General features: G+C 39.7%; 1 protein-coding gene and 1 long non-coding RNA gene across 4 annotated transcripts in view; one reads left to right on the top strand and one right to left on the bottom strand.

The window, feature by feature from the left end:
• The window catches only part of LOC107837044 (uncharacterized), a 92,241-nt gene extending 81,240 nt beyond the window's left edge, over positions 1-11,001 (bottom strand). The window contains exon 1 of the long non-coding RNA XR_001663020.1: positions 10,926-11,001. This is a non-coding gene — a long non-coding RNA (uncharacterized LOC107837044). The remainder of the gene's footprint in view (positions 1-10,925) is intronic.
• Positions 10,923-26,302, top strand: part of dlgap3 (discs, large (Drosophila) homolog-associated protein 3) — a 71,593-nt gene continuing 56,213 nt past the window's right edge. For all 3 annotated transcript variants that reach the window (XM_016675148.1, XM_016675150.1, XM_016675149.1), the window contains exon 1: positions 10,923-11,002. The gene's annotated coding sequence lies outside the window, so the exon portion shown is untranslated. The remainder of the gene's footprint in view (positions 11,003-26,302) is intronic.

Below are 26,302 nucleotides of genomic sequence, written 5' to 3'. Positions count from 1 at the left end.
AAAAGCAATTAATTGAGGACAAACCAAGAATACTGGTCAACATAAATTTGCCATGCAAGTCGATTTTATATCAGAAATGTGGCCAAGAGATCCACTGCAACTCTGGAGAAGCTGCAGAGATCGGCGGCTCAGGTGGAAGTCTGGTTTTTGGAGTGAAATGGAAAGAAGAAAGTCATAGTTTAAAGTAAACCTTAAGGAACGTGACGCTTTCACCACCATGTTTCACCTTGGGGGACCGTGTGTTAAATGATGTGAGCCCATAAGTTTTCATTTTGTGTCACATGACCAGAGCGCCGTCTTTCACATGTTTACCATGATGATGCACCGCTAGGTCAGACTGCAAAAGGAGACATTACACATCTTTGAATCTTTAAAGGCACAACACACCGTTTTTATTTGTAAAAAGAAACTGACTAGCATTTATCATTTTTCATTCACTCCCCTAATACACATCTGCTGCTTTGTGTTGGTCTGTCGCGTAAAAATTCCTTCGAATTGGATTGATGTTTGTAACTTATAATCATTGATGTGCAAAACAAAACTCCCTGAGATGCTGCTCACCAGTATTTCAGTGGGTGTGTGACCTTTTAGTTCCCTTCATTCTTGTTAGCAGAGCATATACAATATAAAGCAGAGAGAAATTAGTATATTCTTCTTTTTTTTATCAAAGGTTATGTCTCCATATTTTTCTGTTTATATGCATTTTTATATTCTTCAGGATCAGCAACCTCTGCAAAGGAATAGAGATGAGTGTCCTGCCTTTTAATATAGCCACGCATTAGCATGGAAAACATTTTTGCACTTACATTACAGACAGCTCTGCTGGAATATGAGTAAACAGCTTTTATTGGTGTAGACCTTTTGAGTAGGTAAAAAAATAAAAATCTGCCAAGGGGGTCAATGAATCTCTGTTTATGTTCCGTCTGCACTTAGGTGTAATGCAGGCAAAAGGCTACGGCGATATGAACGCAATGGAGTGTGGGCATGAAAGCGAACAAAAAAAAAAAGAGCAAAAACATCAGGAGGTGCGAAAACTAACATGGATGTAGGATTTAGTAAGACACCCCTTCTCTTCCTATGCAGTGGATCTCAAAAGTGTACACACACATCGGTGATCTTCGGGTGATCTACACCCGAAGATCACCGATGGAGAAACATGATGGATGAACTTTTATTCAGACATCATTTTGGTTGAGGTGGATGAACTTTTCCAAATGCTGGTCACTTTACTTAAAACTTTCCGGCTCCTGTTAGAAGGTTATAAGTGAAGAAACGTTTAAAAAGCTCAAACTGAAACGATTGTTCTGGGAATCAGGTTATCGCACATTTTTAAGACTTTACATTTTGTTTCATTTGTTGGGTGGAAAAAGTTTTGCAGTGATTCATCATCAGAAGAACCTGGTATTTTAACAAGGATCTACTGTAAAATCCACTCTTTCCCTCATAAAATTGAAAATATCTTGATTATGAGTTGCTGTGTTCAAGTACAAATAAATTTTTAAAAACGGTACAATATATTAATGTACATACACATGTGGTTATAGCCAAGTGGCTTATTTCCATTTCTAGTCCCATTGAAAAGTGGGACTAGAAATGGTCCCACTTTTCTAGTCCCACTTTTCAAGTGGGACTAGAAAGGTGGTCCCACTTTGTTTTTTTTTAATAAAAAAAAACAAAGATAAAAACCACAAAAAAAAAAAGCAAGAAATGCATAAATTTCATTCATATTTACATATTGATGCTGTTCTAAGGGACTTTCTCGAAGCTGCTTCAAAGATCGCACCCTGGTGACGGCGACATGTACTCACACCAGACACAAAAGTTAAGAAATATCTCTTAAAAAATAAGGATTGATTTCAGTTCTCGATGGGAGAAATTCAGCAGAACGTATGTGCAGCAAGGCCCGGAGCAAAGACTGCTGCGCTCCTCATCCATTAAAAACCCAGTTTAATGCTTCTCCCGGTTATTAGAGACAGTAAATCTCACATTTATACCAAAGTTAACCTTATAAATGAAAACTCAACTTCGTCTAGAACTATAAAGCCTTCCTTAATGTCTTTTTTTTTCTTATAATATTCTCAAAACCCCATTGACCACTTCTGTAGGGCTTGAGACGGTAACGTATGTCGGTGTTATCAGTAAATGCCAAGAAACTAAAATCTCTACGCATTTATCAAATTTTTTTCTGATGTGAAATAAAACGGCAGAGCAGAGATATTAAGGTTCATGTCGCTGATTTAAAAAAACAACAGGCATTAAAGCCTTGCCTCAATGGTAAAAACAATTTCTTTCATCTTTCATTGCCCACCGTTGTGATCCCACTTCAAAATCTTCACCTACTTTTGCGGCTAACTGGGGAAAAGCGTTCATTTCTCCTCTCTACAAACACCTGAGCCCTGTTATTTTCTTCTTTTTTTTTTAGCATAAGTTCCATCTGTCATGATCTGGGGTTTTGTTGAGGTGAACAAGGACGCAGGCAGGCCCAGGTAGAAGTGATGATGATGATTTAATGACGAAATAATCCAAAAGAACAGGTTGCACAGGGAGCAACGGGGAAGACAGAGATGTACACATGACGAGGATCCGACAAGAGACAACAGGTGGGACTAAATACACTGGGAGGGTAATCAGAGAAACGAGACACAGCTGGGATCAATCAACAGGGAGGACACAGAGACTCACTGGGGAACAGACTAATAAACACAGAAAAACCTCAAAATAAATACACAGAAAACACAGATCACAACACCATCATTCCTTCCAAGTACATATGATCTGCTACACTAAAAGCATGCAGCGTTTATAAGTAACGAGAATTATTCCTTCCTTCTGTGTCTGACTGAACGATCGGCACCGTCGGGCGACTCCCACATCTTCACAGCACGATGGAAAGAAGAAAATCAGCATTCATGCCAGCCACTGTTTCTCCAGCTTTTCCTCCTGAGCTAATCAGAATCCTCTATACGGTGTTTGCAGTCAGTGTTCTGTAATAGGATCTAATTCGGAATGACTGGGTTGTTAAGGAAGTTGCTTGGGTCGTCTAAAGATAATCCAGCGGAAACCCTGAAGAAGGTATTAAAAATCCCGATGCCATGTCATCGGTGTAGGACTCTGGTGTGCAAATCTTTTAGGCTTTCAAGTTTGTTGCAGTTTATTTATTTTTTACAGAATTATTATGACAAATGTTAAAACTGAAGTAAAATGGGTGGGGAGGGTAAATAGCTGCAAAAATATGTTTTTTCTCCTAAGATATATTGGATATAAGCTTGAAAATGTGTTTCATTACTTATTCAGATGTCTTGAAAGCTTTCACAAGGATTCCTGGAGGGTCAAACCATGTACTATGTTTCTAAAACACTGCGTGGTTTAAAAACACTGCAAAGACAACGTTCCATTTTCTGAAAAATATTTTATGCACTTACATTTCCTTTAAATATATCTTTGGCTATTTGTTCACACGCTGTTTCTGTTATTGTTGAGAAATCTACCCAGAATGCATCACACTCTGCAATACACATTTTATATGTGTTCATATTTCTGAGTTTTTACCAAAAAAATATATATAATAATAATCTTAAGACTCCCCAGCCTACCTTAACATGTCCCACTGAATGGTAAAGACACTAAGTAATATGTTTTACTCTAGATTTAACTTATTTGAAGAATGTTTAATGAAGTCATTGCAAAATATCTCTTTATTACAAAACCAAACATGTGATCCCTGACCTTACCTTGCCTTTGTTTCTCTTGTGAAGACGGATCCATGGGGTAAATAAAATTCCAACAATGCATTTTATGTGTTTACTTATTTATTTATTTGATGCTGTGACCTATTTAGTTATATCAACATCTATACCGAGTTGAGCAAAGATGGTGCTTTTATTTTTTACTTATTAAATCCCACTGAATCAACAACCAAGTTCACATAACTTGTGCAAATATCATAGGAGGTTGAAAATATTATTACCCAGCATAATACTACTGTATGCTGACGCTCTGTCTGCGATGATGAAGATTTTTCTAATCTTGGCTTGCTGAATGGTTGGAGGCAGGAAGGTTAATTTTGGCGATTCTTTTCAGCTAAAATAAGAGCAACTTAGTTTGTTTTTAGGTCCTAAAAATATTAATAATTATCCAACTGAAGATACTCTGGTATTGGTTAGCACCTGGTTAGCCGTCAGGAGTAATTTTAGGAGTCCACTGTTTTTCTCAATCTCAACGTAGCCAGAATAAGAAGCATCCTGTCCCTGACTAATGGTAAAACTACTTCTGCTACATGTACTTGTCTTTTTAGGGCCTATTTTAAAGAAACTTTGCCTACCCGGTACTTTAAACACCTTACATTAGGATCAAACACTGCAGTCACACCATTGACTTCCACTTGGCTCCCATGTTAGCCTCTCTATATCTCCTCTCTGTAGCATTTTGAATTACATCAGTCTCCACTGAATACAGGGTTGTGAAATCTTTTTTTGAAGACTTTTTTATATTCTCTTTGAAGCAAACGTCTACAAGGTCTTGATTACGACTCGTTTTGAGTTGTAATTTGTTACTGATTTAAATTATAGTTGGTATAGATCAGTGCTTAAACCAAAGCTAGTTTTTAGATTGCTCTGTGCCTATTGCCATTGCTAACGTTCCTTGTTGTCTCCTGATTGCTGTGGTCAGGGCCCAACCTACCATCTCCTGACCTGGTATGAAATGGCCTCGGCTCTCAGCCCTGTGGAGGGATCGTTGGAGCATGTCTGGCACTAATTAATGCCCTTACTGCAGTCTCTTGTTAGACTAGGAGATAAGGGGGTGAGGAGAGAAAGCAGGAAAACGGGGGACAATCAAGTATCGATTGCATTTGCATAAACCGCTGCAGTTGTTTTAAGCCCTCTGTGACCCCGCCGGCTCACAAAAAAAACAAAGATGGACCAAACAGGAGAAGAAAAGAGGCGATTAGTCGAGTCAAGAGAGCCTCTCCTGCAATGCGACATAGGCGAGAGCTTCTTAATCTCACTGTTCCAAAGGCTACGCCACAACTTGTTCGCTTTGTAATTTGCACCAATTACAGCTCCATTAGTGGAACCACTGTAGGGCGACAGGAGATAATGATGCTTTTCTCTTCAGTTGGTCATCAATATAATAGGTTGAATAAAACTCTGGAGGTGATGAAGTCACTTTGGTTTTGTTCTTCGCAATGGCTCTGGCACTAAATAAATTAAATCTCAGAGAGAAACAAAGTGCAACGCAGCACAGGGGAGAGAACGATGTTATTGCTCTCCTCTCTCATCCGTTTGCTTTGTGCTGTCCATCTGACTGGCAGATATTTCGGCCTGGTTGACAGATGATTTTGGAAAGTGCCAACCACTTTCTAGTTGGGCTTTGAGAACAGATTTTGAGTAATTTAAGCCTTCTCTATGGACACACTTCACTTTCTTTTTGCTTTTTGCTAGTGCTATGTTTGCAAACCAGTCTGCAAATGAACATTTTTCCTTCCAAAGTGCTCGTACATGTAAATGAGCTTTTCTTGCTATGTTTAGCTGTGCTAAAAGATAAAATGCTAATTACTATACTCATATGTAAGCTAAGCAATATTCATTTGCATTTAGTAGTAAACAAAAACGAAAAAACAGCAAATGGGATCCCTGCGGATATAAGGTTATGCCAAGTGGATTGTCATCGCATATAATTAAAAAATATATATTTCAGTGATTCTTGAGAATAGGGACAAAACAGGTCCTATGAATAAAGGACAAAATTTGAATAAAATATACACAAAATATATTTTTTTCAAATATTTGACTAAACTAACCTGGGTCATGTGAGCACAACAATGTATATTTTCCTGGTGTTTGCTGAATATTTTTTATTTTAAACATTGTAGTCGGTGGATGATGCCTGTAAAATCCCTTGTCCAGGAGCAGAACTCAATACATTATAATAGTTTAAAACAATTAAAGAAATACTAAAATTATATATCATGACAATTATGTATAAGTATTCATAGAAATAATTATAAAAGTATCAATGAATTGAATTAAAAATAATTTTTAGATATTTTCCAGCTCCGTTGAAATTTGTCCCTAGTTTTTGTCAACACCGTCAGACATGAAAAGAATGTAAAAAAAAATAAATAAATAAATAAAAAATCAGGCATTATTGGGGGGCACCAGAACTTCTGAGGACCCCATGACCTCTTCCTTTCTCTTCCTTTGCTAAGAGGGCTAGTTAGCTCTGGTTAGCTTATGCTATTCTGTAGATTTATCTTCTGTTTTATTCCTAAGTTGCTCGTCACAACCATGATGTGTCAACACCATAACTGACAATTTTCAAAACTTTGATGAAATTTTGTGAAATAAAAACTTAATTTTGGTAAACTGTAAAGATTTCATGGACCTGATGAGCTACAATATGGCCTTTTTCAGAATAACATCATATAAAGTGAGGTAGTTTGGCTTTTTGTCAACTCCGTCAGATGTCAACTCCCTCAGAGTTTTAGTGACTCTTTCAGTGAAATTGTCGTCAGATTTCACTTAAATGTGCAATTAATTCATTTTAATGTATTTTACATGAATTGCATTACTTCACATGTATCAAGTTTTTCATTTTACTCACTAGTTTGTCACCACCTTCAGTTCTGTGTCAATTCCGTCAGATAAACTTTTTGTTGTTTTTTGTTTTAAATAATATTTATTTTGTTTTTTGAGAAGCATTTGTCAGTAAAATGAGTAAAATATCACTAATAGGGTATTTTAAAAATAATTTTATATTTATTTTTGTCAGATGGTGATGACAAAGTTCCGGGTCAGGTTCATTAAAAATTTATTTATTTATTTTAAATTGCAACTGGGAGCCTGCACCTTAGCATCTTTACATTTCCAAAACATTATTTGTCATATTTGCATACATAAGATTGAAAAATAATTTAAAAAAAATATGGGAAAATTAAAACCTATTTTGTCCCTATTCTCAAGAATCACTGATTTGTTCATTTATAGGTATTTTTGATGTGTTTGGCATCATTTTCTTGTTGGAAAACATATTTTGGTNACATGTACCAAGTTTTTCATTTTACTCACTAGTTTGTCACCACCTTCAGTTCTGTGTCAATTCCGTCAGACTTTTTGTTGTTTTTTGTTTTAAATAATATTTCTTTTGTTTCTTGAAGTATTTGTCTGTAAAATGAGTAAAAATATCACTAATAGGGTATTTTAAAAATAATTTTATATTTATTTTTGTCAGATGGTGATGACAAAGTTCTGGGTCAGGTCCATTAAAAATGTATTTATTTATTTTTTTTAATTGCAACTGGGAGCCTGCACCTTAGCATCTTTACATTTCCAAAACATTATTTGTCATATTTGCATACATAAAATTGAAGAATAATAAAAAAAATATGGGAAAATTAAAACCCATTTTGTCCCTATTCTCAAGAATCACTGATTTGTTCATTTATAGGTATTTTTGATGTGTTTGCCATCATTTTCTTGTTGGAAAACATATTTTGGTCACGTTTCACCATCAGACCCACACTAACAAAGGAAGGTGGAAATTTGACCCAAGAACCTCCAAACCTAAAACTTATCAATTAGAAAGTTCTGGAACCGTTAAGCAAGTTTAACACAGCCAACCAGTTCTAAAACTGAGACCATCTTTGACATAAAACTCTACCAGAAAGTTTTTTTTTTCTTTTGTTATTAGCTGGCAATTCGTCTATTTTTTTTTTTTTTTTACTGTATCTAATTTAAAAAAAAGTTTTTTGGAAACATTTCTAAACTTGCTTCCTGTTTTAATTCAGTAACCAGCATCACTCTAAACTACTTCCATTTTACATCACTGAGTATGGGGAGTGAAATGATACGCTGCTCAGCTCGTCATTTGACCTTAAAGCAGATGAATGAAATTTCATGGATTATAACTCGCATTTGACTTTTGCTGCAAGCGAGCAGACTTTAAATAACTCATTTGCTCTCCTCACCGTATCCTTGCATAGGGGGCCAGCCGGTAAGCGTCCCACACATCTGGGGCCATCCCTGGAAGCGTTACCTGCTGTGTGCATCTGTATGAGCAGAGCTCAGACTTTGTGTGCCATCAGCATGCAGTGAGCATATCTAATCATATGCGTGTGTGTGAACGTGTGTGCATACGAGTTTTAATTTCATCTTGTGTGTGTACGTGGGAGCTAGCAGAGCAGATCAGTGTCCATGCTGAGGGCTTTGTCACAGCTGACCTATATTAGATGAAAGCAGCTGGATCAGTGGCCTGCAGGGACAGCAAAAGAGTTGTGTTCTAATTATCTCTGCTGCAAGCTAGCGACACATCACACACATGCGCGCGCAGACGCGAGCGCGCGCCGGCGTACCACGCACACTTCCCTTCAAATCGATAAGAGCCCGAGAGAGAGCATCTGCCATGTTCTGTTTGATGAGCGGCGGCGGCGGATCCTCCTGTGCCTCATGTCATACAATGCATATTAAAGCCTCGTTTTTGTTGTTGTATTTTTATTTATTTTTTTTTTGTGATGATGGTGTCCTGCGGTCTCCGGGTGCAACGACACGTCACACATCTCGGTTGTGCGTTGAGAGACGTAATTACAAGGTGATCACAGCGAAAATGAAATAAAACTCTTGTTGTGGGGCAAGGGAATTGGAGGAGTGCGTCTCCTCCAAAACGGTTCAAACTGAGCTGGTGCGGCGCGTCTATTAGCCGCCGTTGCTATGGAGCCCAGAACTAACACATGCTGAGGGTGAACGTTTGTTTTAATGAGGTGGAGGGAAATAAAAAAAGAAAAGCAAAGAAAGCTAAGGCTTTCAGTAATCACTATCGTAATGCTAAGGCTAATAGAGGGGTAATAAAAGCACGTGGAACCCTGTGGCACCGTTTAATGCGACTGCAGTTAGCTCTGTTGCTCTTAGCTTACGTAGCATGGGGGCGGAGGGGATTTATACGACACTTTTCTTTAATAGCTAATAATTAGCTCGATTTGAGTGAACAATGGCAATGCAAACATGTTTTTGCATTTTGTTAAAACATGTTTAACAATGTTTTAATCGGTCATTTGCATTGAGTTCTTTACATCAATGTGAAGCAAATTAGATCCACTTTTCTTTGCAGAATGGTTTAAATTCAGGCACATGGAAGTGTTTCCAGAACAAACGGTCTTGTCACGGCCATACATTATGAGTAACATTCAAGTAAACACTTTGACTTGGTCTGTAGGAGTCATACTTGCTGGTGCCATTTTGTTTTTGTTTTGCTGGATTAGTCAAGTGTGCTTGGGGTTAAGGTCAGAAACTGATTGGTTTGATCTTCTACTTCAGGATTTATTTTATAGGTAACAGGAATCATTGTTTCATCCACTAAAGCATGTCACCTGTGTCTCAAAGAAGCAAAGCAGTCCTGCATCATGATAAAACCACCAGCTTTACTGTTAACGTGGTGTTAGTTCTACGTCAGATTGAATGCAGGGCGTAGACTCCAGAAGTCTCCGCTTTTGTCCCACTGGTTCAAAAAGTATTTTGTCCAAAAGGGAAACTGACCAAAACCCTTCATGTTTTGGTCATGATGAGTTTCGTCTGTGAGTTATTAGCTGTTTCCATTACAAATGTGATCAGAACTTTCACTGTTCCGCTAATGTAAAAATAAATAAAAAAAACATTCTCAATTGCTCTGTTTGCAGTGAACAAGAAATGCAATTAAAATCACACGTGAATTAGTTTGTTTACACAATAAGTCATTAAAAAACATGACGAGTCATGATTCTCCAACTACTTCGTGTCGTCTTTGTGGTTGTTGATCATGTGACTTGTGTGAGGCGGAAAAAAGAAAAGTGTTTCCATTGCAGTTTTGCTAAATATACCAATTTCAATACGGCTAAACTTCCTTGCACCAAAGCTTTATATCAGAAAAACTGGATTGCTTTTTCAAAGTTGGCGTGTTCCCGTTAAACAGTTTTATTTCTCAAAACGTTAAATCATGCACTCTTAAAATGCAGCTTCGCTCTTGGAGTGACTTTGGAAGTCTGTTTCTTTAAACTGGATCGTGACGTGATGCTTTTCAGGATCATTTAGCCTACTTCATGCTGCTAGACAATTTCTATTACAGTGATTTTATTTTTTTTTAAGTGACTCCCAACCAGAAAAACGTAGCTAATTACAAATCATTTATGGATCAACATGCAAGGGCATATGTATTTTCGCATGCTTGGTTTGAATATGTTTATCATTTGAAAACAGCTTTTTATATTAGATACTAAGCTGAAGTATTTAAGTTTAACAAAAAAGCAAAACAAACAAACAAAAAAACATTCCTCCCCCAACAGTGCACATGGACCAACACTATTCTGTTCTTTTCTAAAGTTCAAATCATTTCACACATGCTACCTTTAGGATGTAATTGGGGACACCATGCACTCAATTAAGCCAGTTTAGTCATCCCCTCTTCTTTCTTCCTTTCTCTTTTTTTTATTGCTTCCGTTTCTTTCCCGTCCTTCACACACAGCCCTTTATCTCCGTGGCAAATTTCGCTGCGCTGTTCCCTCCCTCTCCTCTTCTTCATATCCTTCTGCCATCCCACCGTTTGTAGCTCCAGGGCCTGTAGAACACAACAGTGGGGAGCTGAAGTGTGTTAGTAAGGCAGTCAGGAGAGCTTCTTGTTTTGGGACCCGAAAGAGAAAAAAAAGGAGGAGCAGCACACAGGCGCAGATTTTCCACCACATTGCAGGCGCCGCAAGGGACCCGTTTACAGGTCAGAGCTTATGGGGAGAGGTACCTTCCCCACAATAGGAAGGTGAGGTGGGAGTGAGGGGGGGGGCGCAGTGTAAAGAAATGGAGCTAAATACTTACTGCCAGAAATGTGTGATGCATGATGTGAGGTTTCTCTTGTGTGTGCTTCCCTGACGGTTCTCTCTTTTTCTTTCTCTTTGCCGTTTTCCCCACAGACTGACTGGTTCTGATTTATTGCGCTGTCCCCTTCTACGTAAAGACATGGAGCACCTTTTTCTGATGAGACTGTGGTAAGTCGATTGTGGGCATGAGCACAGGACTGATTCCTGGAGCTGCTTGTCACCTGAGTTCTGCTCAAACTGCAGTTTTGCCTCGTGCGTCCTTGAGTTCCAAGCCCCGGAGAGATTAAACCAGATCAAGGGAAAAAGCTTCGTGAAAGGGGGAATTGGAAAAAATGCAGCTGCTAATATCTTCACACCACTTAATTTTTTCTCACATTGCAATCGCAAAGTTGTGTGTATTTTATTGGGTATGTCAGTACAGTGTCCAGTCAAACCGGAAGGAAAGTAGTAAAATACTGGGGTAAGATGCATTTGCATTCAGGATCCCTGAATGCAAATGCTAATACAGTATTTCGTATTAGTTGTACGAAGCATCTTGTGTCGCATTTAAAGTAAAACTTTTGATTGGTCCTCTTTGCCAAACAGCTGAAGTTCAGTCAGATATGGTGGACGGCTTCTGTGAACAGCAGTTTCCAGGTCTTGCCACAGACCAGGGATACATCCAGGACTCCTTCACCCAAAGACCTCCAAATCATTTCCGTGTCACTGTGGCTCCATGTTTAGGGTTGCCGCTAATGAGTTTTCCTCCAGAATCGCCCTGAATCTGGCTCCATCTATCTTTCTATTAACATTGAGCAGTTTCCACAACTCTGTGGAAGGACAGCAATCCCAAAACAAGACGATGCCGCCACCATGTTTCATGATGTCCATTTTAACCAAAACACCTCCTTCCACATGTTTGCTTTGCTTGTGTGAAACTTCAAACTTTCAGTATTCCCTAGAGGCGTAGCAAGAGCTCGTCTTATATCTTCTTATATTAAAAGGTCACAACGTTTTTCGTTGGGGTAACTACTATCTCACAAGTCCTACCAAGTTGCTGTCAGCTTGGCTTCGCCTGATGAAGTTATAATAGCCGATGCCCCAACCACCATTTGTTTGGCAGTAATTTGGGTTACCAGTCGGAGTGATAAATGGCCCCAGAGCAACGGACAAAACCCAAACAATATGTGAGCACTGGAAATTGTTCAGTTGCTGAAATGGGCAGAGAGCATCACCATAACAACTGACGAAATGTCTGAGGGTACAAAGAGCGACATCACAATCACAGCCGCAATCAGTTGGAACTAGGAAATGGTAAGCGTCGTACTGCAGATCATGCACAGCTGAAGCACTGTCCTAAGCTCCGTAGAGATAAAAAATAAACCAGAAAAATGCTTGAGTTTGTGGCAAAAATCAATAAAAATGCAGACTACAGGCCTTTTTGAAGCATAAAGTAGATTTTTGAAGTTTTCTTGAAAGTAATATTAAATCTTATATCTCAAAAAAAAATCTGAGTGACTTGTCTCGTCTAGTGAGTTTTAGGTATCGCTTCATCTCTAGTAGGTAACAATTAGTTAACCACTGGAAGAAGTTAGTGCAGGATTTTATTCATACATTTCAGTGTAAGATGGAGTCATTAGAAATACATGCCACAAATCTGATTTTACCAATTCACAATTGCATAGTACTTTGTATTGGTCTCTCATAAGTTTGCAACATAACGTGACAAAATGCTACATGGGCGAATAGTGTCATCTAAACACTGTATTTAATGGGATGTATACAGTTTTTATTCATGCCCCTAAATTGAAAGGTTTTTCGTGCTAAAGTTGATGTTTTCAAGCTATCACTTAAAGTTCCTCGGATGATATACAGAGATGCAACGCGTCTCAGGAACCGGGTCGGCCCAGTTGAACATACATATAAGAAAGTTCTACATTTAGCTTTTCTGTTTGCCAGACGAGGAGAGCGAAACAGAGCGAGATGAGAGATGTCCGACATGCGGCTGACACAGTAGTAAAGTAAAAAATAGCAGCCGGGGCTGACCGATTGTGCTGGCTCGAGGTTCTACTTCTATTCTTGGACTCGCTCTCCTCCTCTCCCTCCCTCTTTCCTCTTCTTTCTCGTTTGTCTCATATTAGTGCTTTGACATCAGCGCTCAGTCCATCTGGTGTCTAGATGTAATCTGGATGCATTGCCTCTCAAATGGGCCGAAAGGACCTAACTATCTTCTGTGGATCTTCCTCATGACCGACTGTCACTTTTTTTTTTATCTGCTGTCCTCATTTCCCCGCCTTTTTTTATTTTCTTTTATCAATCACCTCAACATCTGATAGAGTTATGCATCTGCTTGTTGTCCTGAGATGGGTTTAGTAAACTCTGAGGCTTCCACTTAATTACAGCTGCAGAGAGAGAGTGCTACTGAAAGACTGAATGCGTTCTGTGTTTGTGTGCCTGTTTTGCTGATGCCGTTAAACCTCCAAATGACTTGTGATGCGCCACACTCCTAAAATTGCATCAAAACGTTGCTCTTGGAGCTGAAAAACCTTTTATGTTTAATATTGCTGAAATGGCTTTGGACTGTTGCCATAGCGATATGTGTTCATACAAAACATGTGGGACGTGGAGGTCCGGAGTCCCTCCATACATCAGTGCTGAGATAAGTACGGTGCATCGTTTTGACGTTATGCAACACCGTGCTTTGATTCAATGTGTGTGTTGATGTTTTCGTCTGATTTGGCTCCTCTTTTCACATCGTCCATTAAGTCTCACACACGTTGAGTTTGTGTGTGTGTGAACGTATAGCTGATCTCCAGGCCATACGTTCACACATGGACAAACATGTCTAGATAATGTTTGTCCATTATCCAGACATTTGCCGTTGGCATTTGATGTGGGACACTGAATCCTTGTATCTAGATGTTTTTTTTTGCTGACTCATGTTTAGATTCCTAAAAAGTTGCACACTGGCTAACTTTTTATGTTACTCCTCTCGAGTTCAGTCAAGGCTTAATGCAGTTCTTGGTTTCAGCAGCCACAGCTACACCTTAATAATGATGATTTTTTGACAATTTTACTGCAACATCCAAATCAACAACATAGAATACCTTTTTAGCAAAGATCATTACCGCTGGGAAAAGTCAACTTTGGGGGTTGCAATGAGAACTTGTTCCCAGGAATCCCACGATGCTGAAATTTCTGTGTTGAGAACACTGTGTGAATCAAATTAACTCTGACACTTTATCAGGAGAGGTAAACAGCCTAATAAATAAGTGTTGAACCCAAGACTTGTCCAAATTAAGTGTTGGTTTTCCTAGCTCCCCTTTAGTCTTGCTACTCCCTGTTTGTTTGTTAGAGAATGCTGCTGGTCCCTTGAGTGACAGAGTGGGCAAGAAATGGCTCAACCTGGTGGAATAGTTTGGGTGTCTCTGTAAAGGTCACCAGTCCATCACGATGTTCCTGGGAGTACATGAAGCGGGCCCCACCGAGGCTCTGGGAGGGCATGCGAACTCTACAGAACGACTCTGGCTAAGATCTGAACCATTCCAACAGATGTCTTTACATGGCTGTTTTATGTTTCCTAGTCCCTTTTTTTCCATGAAAAGATTACACAAAAGACTGGACTTGTTTAATCCACAGATCCCGTCCAAATGTATTCAAAGCCGAATCAATTTGAGCCACCAGAACCACATCAGTCAACATCTCCATGTAAAACATCTTTTCACTTTTCAGGGATATTTTCTTGTTGCTTTGACAGAGAAAAAATGATAATCTCCTTTTAGGGCTATTTACTTGGGTGGTTCTTGCTGTGAGGCAACCATGTAATCACTACTCTCCTGTTCTTGTCCTAAACAACTTCAGTTCACTGTCCAAGTGAAGAACAACAAAGACTGTGCTGTTCAGGTCAAACTCAAAACAACATAAAAGGGGACAATTTCTGCGGCCTACATGTGAAGTCCAGTAACAGCCGAGATTAAAGCCCTGGAACTTTGTGACATGAGTTTTCAATGTGGACAATTTTTCTTTTTGGCTGTTTTTTTGAAGTCACTGAATTAGAGCGAACTGGATTTCTGACTGAACTAGACCAGGAAGACCCTAAAATGTGCTTCAGGCAAGTACAAAGCCACACAAGTCCAAACTGTTGCCTAAATTAAATGATGTAGTTTTGGAGCATTAAAGCATTAATCTACCCAAGTGGAACCTAAAAATAAGACTGTAAACCTCCCCACAAATGAGCTTAACATTGTCTCTTTAACAATAAGCTCCGCAAAAACGTCAAAAGATTACTCAGATAAAGCCTCCCGTATCCTCTCACACTGGCGTGACTCCTGAACCGTTGCCTTGTGTGCAGCACAACACATGTATCTTTATTTTACGCGTGTGGGAAGTGGCCGTGTGCCCAGCTGTCCTGCTGTCGGCCGACTGTTTCTGGCCAAGTGACTTCAAACGGCAGCTTTTTGGAGCGCTGATGGACAGCATCTCATTAGAAAGCACATTAGAGTGTTTGTAGTTTGGTTTGCACTGCTGTGATGACTTGGAAAGTGGGGTGGAGGGGGGAGCCTGCAGGAGAGCCTGTTACCATGTGAGCAGGGGCATCGGCATAATAATTGCTTTAGGTGACGTTTCTGAAGCTGCTCTGTAATTCAGTCTTTTATTTAATCAAAAATATTAGAGTAGGGATACCATAAAGTACATGATTATAAATTGCACGTCTTATGTGGCTCGCTAAGAGCCATTGTCGTTTGTTCAATGTGAAACTGTATTGTTAAGGTGAAAATAGGGACACCAGAAGTGACAGAGTTAGCACTTCCTGTTTAGCGATGCGTTTCGTTAGCAGTTTTTCTTTAGTTCTGTAGGTTTGTGAACAAAAAGAATCACACATAGAAGCACATGTACAACTAATTATATCGGATGAAATAATTGATATTTTCAGTTAATGAAAATGATTTAAGAGCTAACAGCACATTTAGCATTTAAGCTAGCGGCAACATGAATTAGCTTCACTTGTCATTTCAGCATCCTGATGCGCTCTATTTTTCTTTTGGAGTTTCTCTCAGACCAGTGGTGTGTTGAATAATAAAGCTAATGATGACAACTATTCAGGGAACATTGGGGAGAGTTATCTATCCATTTAGTAACCACAGTGAGGGCAGAAAATATGGTATGAACACCTTGAACCTTTTTAAATTTCTGTTGACTTAAACATATATTAGTCGTTCATGCTACAAATCTGGCCTTTGAAAGCTTTTGTTCGAAGGAAACCTTGCAAAGCTCCATTTGCAGTTTGCCACAAAACCAAAACCCACCATTCACAACAAGAAACACGGTGGTGGCAGCATCATGTTGTGAGGATTTTTTTTTTCTTTTTTACTCATCAGCGAAATTAGAGTTGAAGGGAAGAAGGACAATGGCCATACGCATACTGTCAGACTTACTATACAAAGGCTTAGACCAAAGTACATTCATTAGAATAGTCCAGTCAAAGTCCGTATCTAAATTAGCTTCTAGTATGTAGCAGGACTTGAGCATAAGTATGAATATAGATGTTAATAGGTCTGTGTGTAAATTATTTCCAGGAGATGAATTACAGTAATCCAGAAATGAACAAAGATTCCTCCTACTTATCTCAGCCAGCAGCTAAATTCACACCATCCAAAAAATGGTTAAAAAAAAAATAAAATACAAATCATACACTGATTTTCGGCGGTAAGAAGTAAGGGCTTATAGTCTGTGTGAAATGTGACACAAGTCTGGTTTAATCAGTTTCTAATATTCACTTCTTCCCTCAAACTCTGCGCTTTATCCTCCAGCTGTCAGTTACTTCCCGCTCTTCCTCTTTCAGAGTGATTTATGGATATCTTTTATCATTTCTGAAAGCAGGGTTCATCTGTTCTGAACTACACAACTCCCAAAACGGGGAGAAAGGAACACAGTAAAGATTAAAATAAAGAGGCTACATGCCCGTGTGTGTGTGTGGGTGTGGGTGTGTGTGTGTGGGTGTGTTAACAAGAGAAGAGGAGGAGAGAAGGGGAGCGAGGCGCTACTGTCTCAGACTTCACATGATTTAATCAATCCCATCCATCACATCTGGGTAATTAGACAGCAGCATGGATCGCATGACCAGAGTCCATCAGCCAGAGCACAAACACACGCATGCACACGTTCACACGCCTCTCCAGTCTTACACAAACACATCGCAGCTCGACGACGAAAGGAGAAGGTTTCGTCACCGTCACTGCGTCCATTGAGGGATGGGGCTTTTAAAACGTGCAGACACAAAATGTTTGGGTTTATATTTTAACCTAAATGTCATATATGATTTATGTTTTTTTTACTATTGTCTTGTTCTGAAGAACTCTGCTCATCCTTTGATGAAATTATTTTTGAAATATGAGCTCCTTTCATCTGTCTTGGTGTTTCACCAAGCCACGGCCCAGGCTGGCAAATTACAGGCGTATTTACAAACACACACTATATTTTTACACTTCTATTTGTAAAAATAAATAAATAACCATTCATGGTCACACTTTATTTGAAGTTGTACTAAAAGTTGTATTAAAAGTGTATAATATTATAATATTCATATACCGAATGATTCTTCATGACGACAGTCATAAACATTCATAAAGACTCCGTCATGTTCATAACAGGTGTTATAACATATTTATGACAATGTCATGTCAGTCTTATGCACAACCGTCAAAGTGTTACCTCATTTATTATTTTCAATCTTCTTCATAATTGTGTTGGTCTACAAATTAAAATCCCAGCCACGCAGAAGAATGTTTAAAATGTGAAAAAGTTCAAATGAATTATTTTGCAAGGCACGGTACTTCAATGATCAAAAATAACTCTTTTGTCTTCTCAAGCATATTTTCATATATATTGTTTAGTTTTACGATAGCAGCCTTGATAAAAGTTTAATGTTTTTCAACAAAAGGCTTTTTACAGGTACCTTTATTTTGGCAGAATCGTGAAAGTGCTGACCGTCTATGTTTCTGTAGCTTTAACCGAGTACCGCTTGAAATTTGAAGCTGAGACAACGAAATGCTTTCCGACACTGCAGACACGTCAAGCCTTCACTCAGATCCTTTCTCGAACCGAGAAAATGTTCCTGTTTGCGTGAGGGTTACATTTCAATCTCTTTCGAAATGAGGACGCAAGGAGCTGTGACTTTCCAGAGAACACGAAGCGGATTTTGAATAAAGATCCACGAACATGATTGTCGCGTAAGCGGCTTGTTTTCAGATCGATTAGCCGTGACCGTCCTGTCAGTCTGTGATGAGTTCTGTTTCCTGACGTTTAAATTTGAAACCCAGAAGAAGTCTGACACAATTACCCCAATTACGAGGAAATGCACAAAACACTTCAGCTGCATGTGAAATGTTTTCTTGTTCTTCTTGTATGGGAAGTTGCTGGAGAGAAATGTTGGGCTTTGCTCCTTTAAAACAATGGAGGCTTTTTGTCGCAGCATGAAGCTCATTGTGTCTGTTTTGTGAAATTCACAGATTCAAACGCCACAAATCGGTAGCTTATGATCGAACGCGTTGAGGGACAAAACAATACCCCTTTCATTGCGAGCTGCAGTCTGAGCTGGTGCAGTGCAACACGGAAATGAGCAGCAATCTGGTTTCACTTACAAAACAACAGCAATGGAGAGAAAGAACCAATGCTTCACGTGTTGACATTTTTATGCATTTCTGCATTTTTGTTTCTTTTTTTGTTTTAAATTCAAAGCTTAATCTGTGCCTTCAAGCTAACCGAGACATCACGTTGCCAAATGTGACGCAGATTTCTGTCGGTGTCGTTTCCCACCGTATGGTTAAAATAATTACAGTACTTAATAAATCAAAGACCCCCAGAGCATAATATGCATTGAGCGTGCAGATTAGCAGTAATCCCTTTAAAATGAGTCGCTATTGTTAATCTGTAATCGATACAGAATAGAATCTGTACGCTTTGGGTTTACGTTTACATGAATTTGATGGGAGAGAAAACGTGAGATAATATAAACTCGTGAATGTGTGCCTGTTTCATGAACGCCTGTGTTTATGTTAATGTCACTATCTGGATAATTTACTACAGATTCCTACTGCTTTCACACACTTATCCTTTTAATTTCCTCTTTTAAAAAAATGAAAAGATTCCTACAGATTTTTAATGAAGAATTCCGAATGTTTTACGGTTAAGATAACGGCATTCATTTCTAAAATGTAAATAGAAAAATTTCAGGCATTAAAGAAAAGCATAACTAAAAGCAATAGATGGATGGATGGACAGATAATCAATGCACGGATGGAAGCAGTCTTTAAAAAGAGGACAGAACATAAAGTCTATGATAATGTTTGTTTTTTATTTTTTATTTTTTTTCCATATTTATCCAGACCTGGAAAATAGGCCACTTGTAGAAAATTGCTTACTTTCCCGAGCTGCGTAGCAGTCCTGTAATTATCTCAACAGATGACAGAGTTTTGTTGTGGGAACACGTGGCAACGGAGTATTTCCTCAATTTGCCTTTGTTGGCTGCGACATTTATCTTGTCGCTTCCATCTTCTGCTTCGGCTTCCAGCGCGCGCTCTTAAAAACCGATGCAGCACATCTCATCCTCATTTGCCATTATCGCATCTTGCGTTCCGTCGCCGTGTTTGTTGCTCCGTTTCATGTTTAGCGCTCACAGTTGTTGCCTGAGCAGGTAAGAAGATGACTCGCATTAAAAACGAAGCACATTTGTCACAGAAAGCAGAGGACGAGAGGCGCAGTTGTAGAGTTTGCAGGATTTAAATCTTGCTCGGTGTACCAGTGTGCTGGCCTGTCTGCGTGCACAGATGTGTGTTATGCTCTCATGCCTACCTGCCATACACAAATAAGGTAATTACATAACTTGGTAACTTCTACATCCTTTAAGTTCATGCGATGCCTGCAAGATCCCACATAGCGAAGGAGAAGGAAGTAGGTCAGTTATGCTAGCTTGACTTTGACAATAGTAACATGTGGATGTGCTGTGGAAATCTGTGGGTTTCGGTTCGGTTCAAATAAGACGACCCACACGCCAGCTCTACCTACATTCTCCTGCTCTAGGTTCATGGTCGCGTTTTGCTCTCTTAAAGTTGAAGCCGATGGAATATTCTCCACCTCACTTCCCTTTATCAAATAGTTTCTGTTCAAAATGAAGATAATTATCTGCTTGAGCACTTGTCCTTTTGGTTGTTTTTGACTTGGGCATATTAGCTCTTCATCACAGTTAATTAGCTCTGTATTTACACCAAATGTTCTTTTGAGTGCCACTGAAAACAACTCGAGCACCTCAGCTTTAAAGAACGCTTTGAAGTCGAGCTTTCTCATACCGTTTTGATTCTTCTTTTTCCTCCCTTCTTCTACCGATTGTCTAATGATGCAAGCCAACACATTGGCTCACCGAACCATCGTGCGTCTTGATTCGTTCCGACGGTAACGTATCGCCGGCGTTCTATCAAAACCCGAAGAAACCGTTCACACGTGTCAACAGATGTATTCATTAATCACGTTTTTTTGAGATGATGCAGTTTAGTGGCTCTTGCTAAGCTGGCATTTCTCATTACACTTTCTGTGGACACATGCAGACAGATTACCTGGCGAGGGTGCGAGGGAAGAACGAAACTTTAAAAAGGCCGATGCAGATAAAAAGGAGCAGGGAGTTTCTTTTAAGTCGAGACATGACAGAACACCAGGAAGGAGAGTGCGGGGTACATGAAATGCAATGCATCACTGAGCCACCTGAACTGCGGAGCACTTGACTTTTCCCTCTGATTATATATTCCGTCCCTTTCTGCCGCACATCTTTTCACATATCCCCTTCTTCTTTCCAACCCCGGTCTTTCTTTTTTTTAATTTTTAATTTTTTTTTAATTTTTTTTTTTATCTCGGCTCCCCTGACTGTGCCCTGACACTCCAAAGCTCTGCTCCCCTCATTAACTCTCTTTCATGGAGCTGCAGATGACAATAATTGGTTTGAAAACTGAAGACAATGGCAGACAAGGATTATCCCCGGCTCACACCCACCGCCACCCTCCAAATATCCGCCTCCCCCACCCCCACATGGAGGATGTGGGCATTCTGCATCCTCCCCACTTCATTCACTTCCTTCATACATCTTATCTCTCTTCCTTTTATTTCTTTTGGGAGTTTTCTTTAAATCCTCCTCCTTTCTGTGTCACTCAGGGGGCTGCGAGATGTCTCCCTGCGGGGGAAACATCGCCTGGTTCTTGCTAAAAACCTAACGTGATGTTGCTGACGCAGCGGCACACACACACACACACACGCACACACACACGCACAGACAACAGAGAGACAGCTCCGTGAAATGATGATGGCTTTTGATTAAACGGCGTGACTGATACGATGTCATCTTTCCAGGGAAAGCATGAACTTGTGACGGAGGGAAAACGGAACAGCTTTGCACATCTAGAGGCAACTCAAGCTGAGATTTGTAATATTCAAGTCCTGCAGCAGATTCTTGATTGAATTTGGGGTCTTTACTTTGACTGAGCTATTTGCAAATATGCTTTCATCTAAACCAGCCTTCTAGCTGTGGCTTACGTTTTGTGATTAGTGTTGCATCTCTCTCTTCTTTGCTTAAGAAAACATTACACAACGCTGTCGCTGGCTTGTTACTGTGCAGGTTGGATGTTCATGGATGATGTGCTAGTGTTAATTTTTCTCCAAACTTGGTGTGTTGCATGTGCAACACAAAGTTGAAAATGTTTTCTGTCCTAGAACGAATCTGCATATGGTTTTCTTTTAACAATCATGCCAGTTTTTCGTAAAAGTCCTATATGTGGAGCATACTAGCAGTCTCTCTCTGAGCCGTGGATTTGTGCAGAGATGAACATAAATTCATGCTGCACTTTTCTGATTTTCTTTTTTGGCTTTTATATTCACAATAAAAATGACGGTGGATGAACCGCAGAGATTTCTCTACTTTGTGTTTTGGTCTATCTCTACCATGGAACAGCCCCAATAAAATCCACCAAGATTTGTGGCTGCAATAGACAAAATGTGAAAAATGTTCCTGGGACATAAATATTTTTGAAAGGCTCAGTTGTACAGCGGCAGCATAAGAATCGCATTATTATCCACTCCACCCCCCCAACCTCACAAGTCGTTTTATCTCCGTTGCCTTCTCCCAGTCCGTGGTCTTTCTCTCTCCGTTTGTCAGAAACCTCGGCTGTGGCTTATCCCTCCCTCCCATCTCTACCATCCAAAGGGGCTCTCGGGTTTCCCCTGAAACTCCTTTAGTGTAATTGATAATGGTCTGTAATTCACTTCTGGCTCCTCTCGGCTGGTCAGAGGTCCACTTGTGTACGAGAACAGAGGAATAATCAGCAGGTGTGTGAGTGCGTGTATGAGAGAGACGGGATAAGTTGTGAGTCTTGTAGATTTTGCCACCTTGTAATAAATGACTTTGAGTTTCTGTGTGCTTGTTCTTGCGTGTGTTGGAGATTGCAGCCGCCATTGGGGGAACTTTGGTACCTTTGCTACTGTGGGCAGTAGGGATGTAACAGCACCTCATTTTACACAATCTAATGATTATGAAATGGGACAATTCAGACGTTCTATGGGAACAAAGAAAACCAGTGGAGATTGTATGATTCTTTGGATTATGTGAAGCTGGGAAACCTTGCCCCACCCTCCATTTGGATGTTGCTATGAAACTTCCCACTTACCTAAGCATTTATACGAACCATCTACAGTACACCCCTTCACTGAAAAAGTATTCCATAAAAGCCATGGGCTGTTCTTGTAGGATCATGACTCTAAGGTAACTGCAGTGCAGTACATATTGAGGGAAACAACAGTGCATTAAGGCAGTGTTTCCCAACCCTGGTCCTCAAGGCACACTGTCCTACATGTTTTAGAGGTTTCCCTGCTTTAATGTGCCTCATTCAGCTCATTGCAGTTCAACAAACGCCTGTTAATCAGTCATCGATTGAAATCAGCTGGACTGAAGAAAGGAAGGAAATACCTAAAACATGCAGGGCAGTGTACCTTGAGGACCAGGGTTGGGAAACATTGCATTAAGGTGTTGCTGCAAACGTCTTGGTGCCCTGTGCAGCACAACACACCTTCATGGGTGGACCAAAACACTGCTAGGCAGGCGGTCGTTATGTGACGCCTGATGATGTGTAAATTACAGAGCAATGCCAAATCGGAATCATCTGACGTGTTGCGTAACTTCCAAAGTTGAACGTGATTTCCATCCGCAAGTAGAGAACCCAAACACAAACTCAAATGTTGCGATGAGGCAACAAGGAAGCAACAACCCTCCCACCCTCAAGCAACAGAGGAGAATGAATAATAAAAGGATCCCATATGTTGTAGCTTGTAAAACTAGATCACCAACTGTGTGCCCAAGGATGTTTGGGATGCTCAGGGGCACCTCAGGGCATCTGGGGTGGTCGGCTTCAGACCTAGCAGGCTGTCTGCTGCACGTTGCCCACCTCAGGGTGACACACACACACGCACACACGCACTGTGAGGACTTACAGCGACCCCAAAAAACATGGCAGGAGCCCCTGTAAAAGTTCCCTTTTTCCAACAGTTTTCAAACAGTGGACAGCATCAACAGTTTATTTAACTGAGAAGGCCTTTGGTTTTTATTCCATTGTGTACATATTTCACTGAGATTATTATCATCATCAAAGAGGGTGTCCAATACAACATGCCAAAACGTTTAAAGCATTCAAAGGTTTTCCATGCTTCGCATGTGTTAAGATGCAATTACCAAAGCAATAAAGGTTAAGCATTTTGCTCCTGGTATAATAAAACTTTGGTTCTTGAAGTACTGGACTTCATTACTAACTATTATAAATTAGCAAACTACTCTGAGTTAGGCTGAAGTGTTAGCATAGGGTAGATATTATTACAAGTTGTTGCTCGTACATCCACGTCAAGAGTTCAGTCTTTTATGTCGAGTTAAAGTCAAGTATCAAATCTTTTGTCTGAACTAAAGGTGAACTTCCTGTTCTTCCATCCCAAGTCCAATTTAAGTTTCAAATATTTCATCCCATGTCTAAATGGAGGTCTTTCATTTCATTTCAGGTTTAGTTTTTTTTTAAGAAGCAAGTTCTAGTGAGATCTCAAGTCCCTGAAAAGTTGCTTTTTAAGAGGTCAGTTCAAATCATCTCTCAAGACTTCATCCAAAGCAAAACCCAAGTTTTAAGTTTGTCAATCTGAGTCGATGCTTAAGTCCTTGAAAAGTAAGTAGAAGTCAAGTTCCAAGTTAAGTTTGGCATTTTTTTTCAGTATTTTTCCCCCAAGTTCAAATAAAATCTCAAATCTTCTCCTGTGTCCACTCCCAGATATTGACAAACCCCCAGGGTGGAATCCAAAACTCAGACTCTCAGATCTACCATCCAGAGTGGTACTCAGAATGAGGCAACGGGTCAAAAGCCCAAAAATCACACGATCGATGAGAGAGGCTGGAATGCAGACAGAAGTCGAGACAAACTATAGAACCTGAAGGATTAGATGGGAGAGAAGTGATTCTGAAAGCAGGTGTACGACAGAATCAGGAAGTCGCTGGACTTCAACACCCGAGATAACAAAGGAATAAGGCAACCAAAGCACACGGTATGACGGATACAGCTGTTATAGCTAACTTTGTAAACTGTAGAGATGGTCTAAATGATTTCTTGGAACGTGGCAGTGAAAATATGGGAAATATCAACTCAAGTAATACGTAACATAATTTTTATCTTATCGTGTTGTAGTATAAAGGGAAAAAGATCAACAATGAAAGCATGTTTTACAATAAAAACCATAAAATTTCGATAGAATAAGGGAAACATAAACAACTCATAATCTCACAAAGGGTGACATTTGTTGCACCATGTTTTTCTTTTGTTTTTTTTTTCCCCCTATAAATATGAAATGATAAAATGAAATCCTAATCTGATTTCTGGCCTATATTTTATATTCTACATTTAAGATGAACGCAAAGTAACCTCAAACCACGATGACACCTTTCACAAAACCAAAACTAGGACGTCGACATATAACCCTAATTCCTTTTTGGGTTGTGTCTCGGAGCACCGAGAGTTAGCAATCATAAAGTACACCAGCAAACTCCCGCCTCTCCCCGCTTCTATTTGTTGCTCCGCTGCACTTTCGAATTAAGCCCACGGATTTGTTTTCTCTCCAACACTTAGCGGACTTATCAGGTTCTGACATGGGTGTGCTGTCGCTGTCGCAGCGCCGGCCCGTCCCCTCTGCTGGCAGCGAGCGGGAGAGTTGCTTTGTTTGTCGAGATGTGTTCAGCAATTCAATTTTCTCTGCTTCGCAGGACAGCTGGTAAAGGCAAAAGGATTGAGGAGGCAGTAATTGAAAGCCAGCAAAGCTCGTAGCACGGATCATTTTGTAGGCCTGTTTGTCCCCCCTTTTGGGTTTATAACACCTACATTTACTGTACATTTGTCATGTCTGTCTGATCAGAAGTCTCTGTGGACAGCCCGCCTGGTTATCCGTGAAATGATCAATGGTCATGCAGAAGTCTGTTTTTAATGATGTGCTTTGTTGTCTTCTAAAAGGTAGATTTCTGGCTGTGTTTCGAACAAACAGATTTGAAAGATGTGAAATTTGAATGAAATATACACACACATATATTGTGAAATTAATATATAATAATTGTGAAATAATTGTGAAAAAACTACAACCAACTTTCAGTGCAGGTCAAAGGAATTAAAGTTTAATTGGGAAGTTTTGTTGTTTTTTTTTCTAGTTTCTGTGACTTTGATTTCTAATGAATGTAAAATTGACTTTCATCTGAAAAGGGTGTGGATGCTTAAGGAACAATTCAGATCGTTCTCCTTTGGACAGTAGGACAGCTCTGATATGGTCAAAAAGATATTGTTTTAATGTTTCAATGGCATCACAAGATGAGGGTAAGGAAAAAATATGCTGAAACATTTTTGTGGAGATTGAATACGACCAAATGCTAACAGGTGTAAAGTCATGATGATTGTTATGATCATAACATGACCGTAGCAAAGCAGCTTGGTATTCAAATGTACACGTTTTATCATCATCATTATTATACTCAGAGTTATTTACTACCTAAAGTATGGCAGCTACTTTAGGTAGTAACTAATTCATCCCCTTTAAAAATGTTGTTTACTTGAGGCACTTCAACCTTGGAAATTTTTTGTGCTCACATTTGTAGCTTCTGTGGTCTCATGTTCTATTTCCAATGTTTTCCTCAAACAAAGAGGGTCTTTTTACGAGCGCAGAACTGGGTCTGTGTGAATGTTTCTGGCTGTTATTTTGGCCTGAGACAAGATGTGGAGTCACGCTGCATTATTCAGATGGGATGGAAGATTATGCACCATCTGTGTCCATTTCCCTGTGGCCCTGTCAGAATTGATCCACAACCCTTGACCTTTTCGGAGCGCTTCCCAGCCGATCCGTCCTGTCAGTGTGTTGCTCGACAGGCGTGTGGGTGTTTTGTATATTTGC

This window comes from Poecilia formosa, unplaced genomic scaffold (assembly GCF_000485575.1).
Source record: "Poecilia formosa unplaced genomic scaffold, Poecilia_formosa-5.1.2 Scaffold107, whole genome shotgun sequence".
Classification (NCBI taxonomy): Eukaryota; Metazoa; Chordata; class Actinopteri; order Cyprinodontiformes; family Poeciliidae; genus Poecilia; species Poecilia formosa.
The sequence above is the reverse complement of the archived record's forward strand: the minus strand, read 5'-3'. Positions and strand labels throughout refer to the sequence as shown.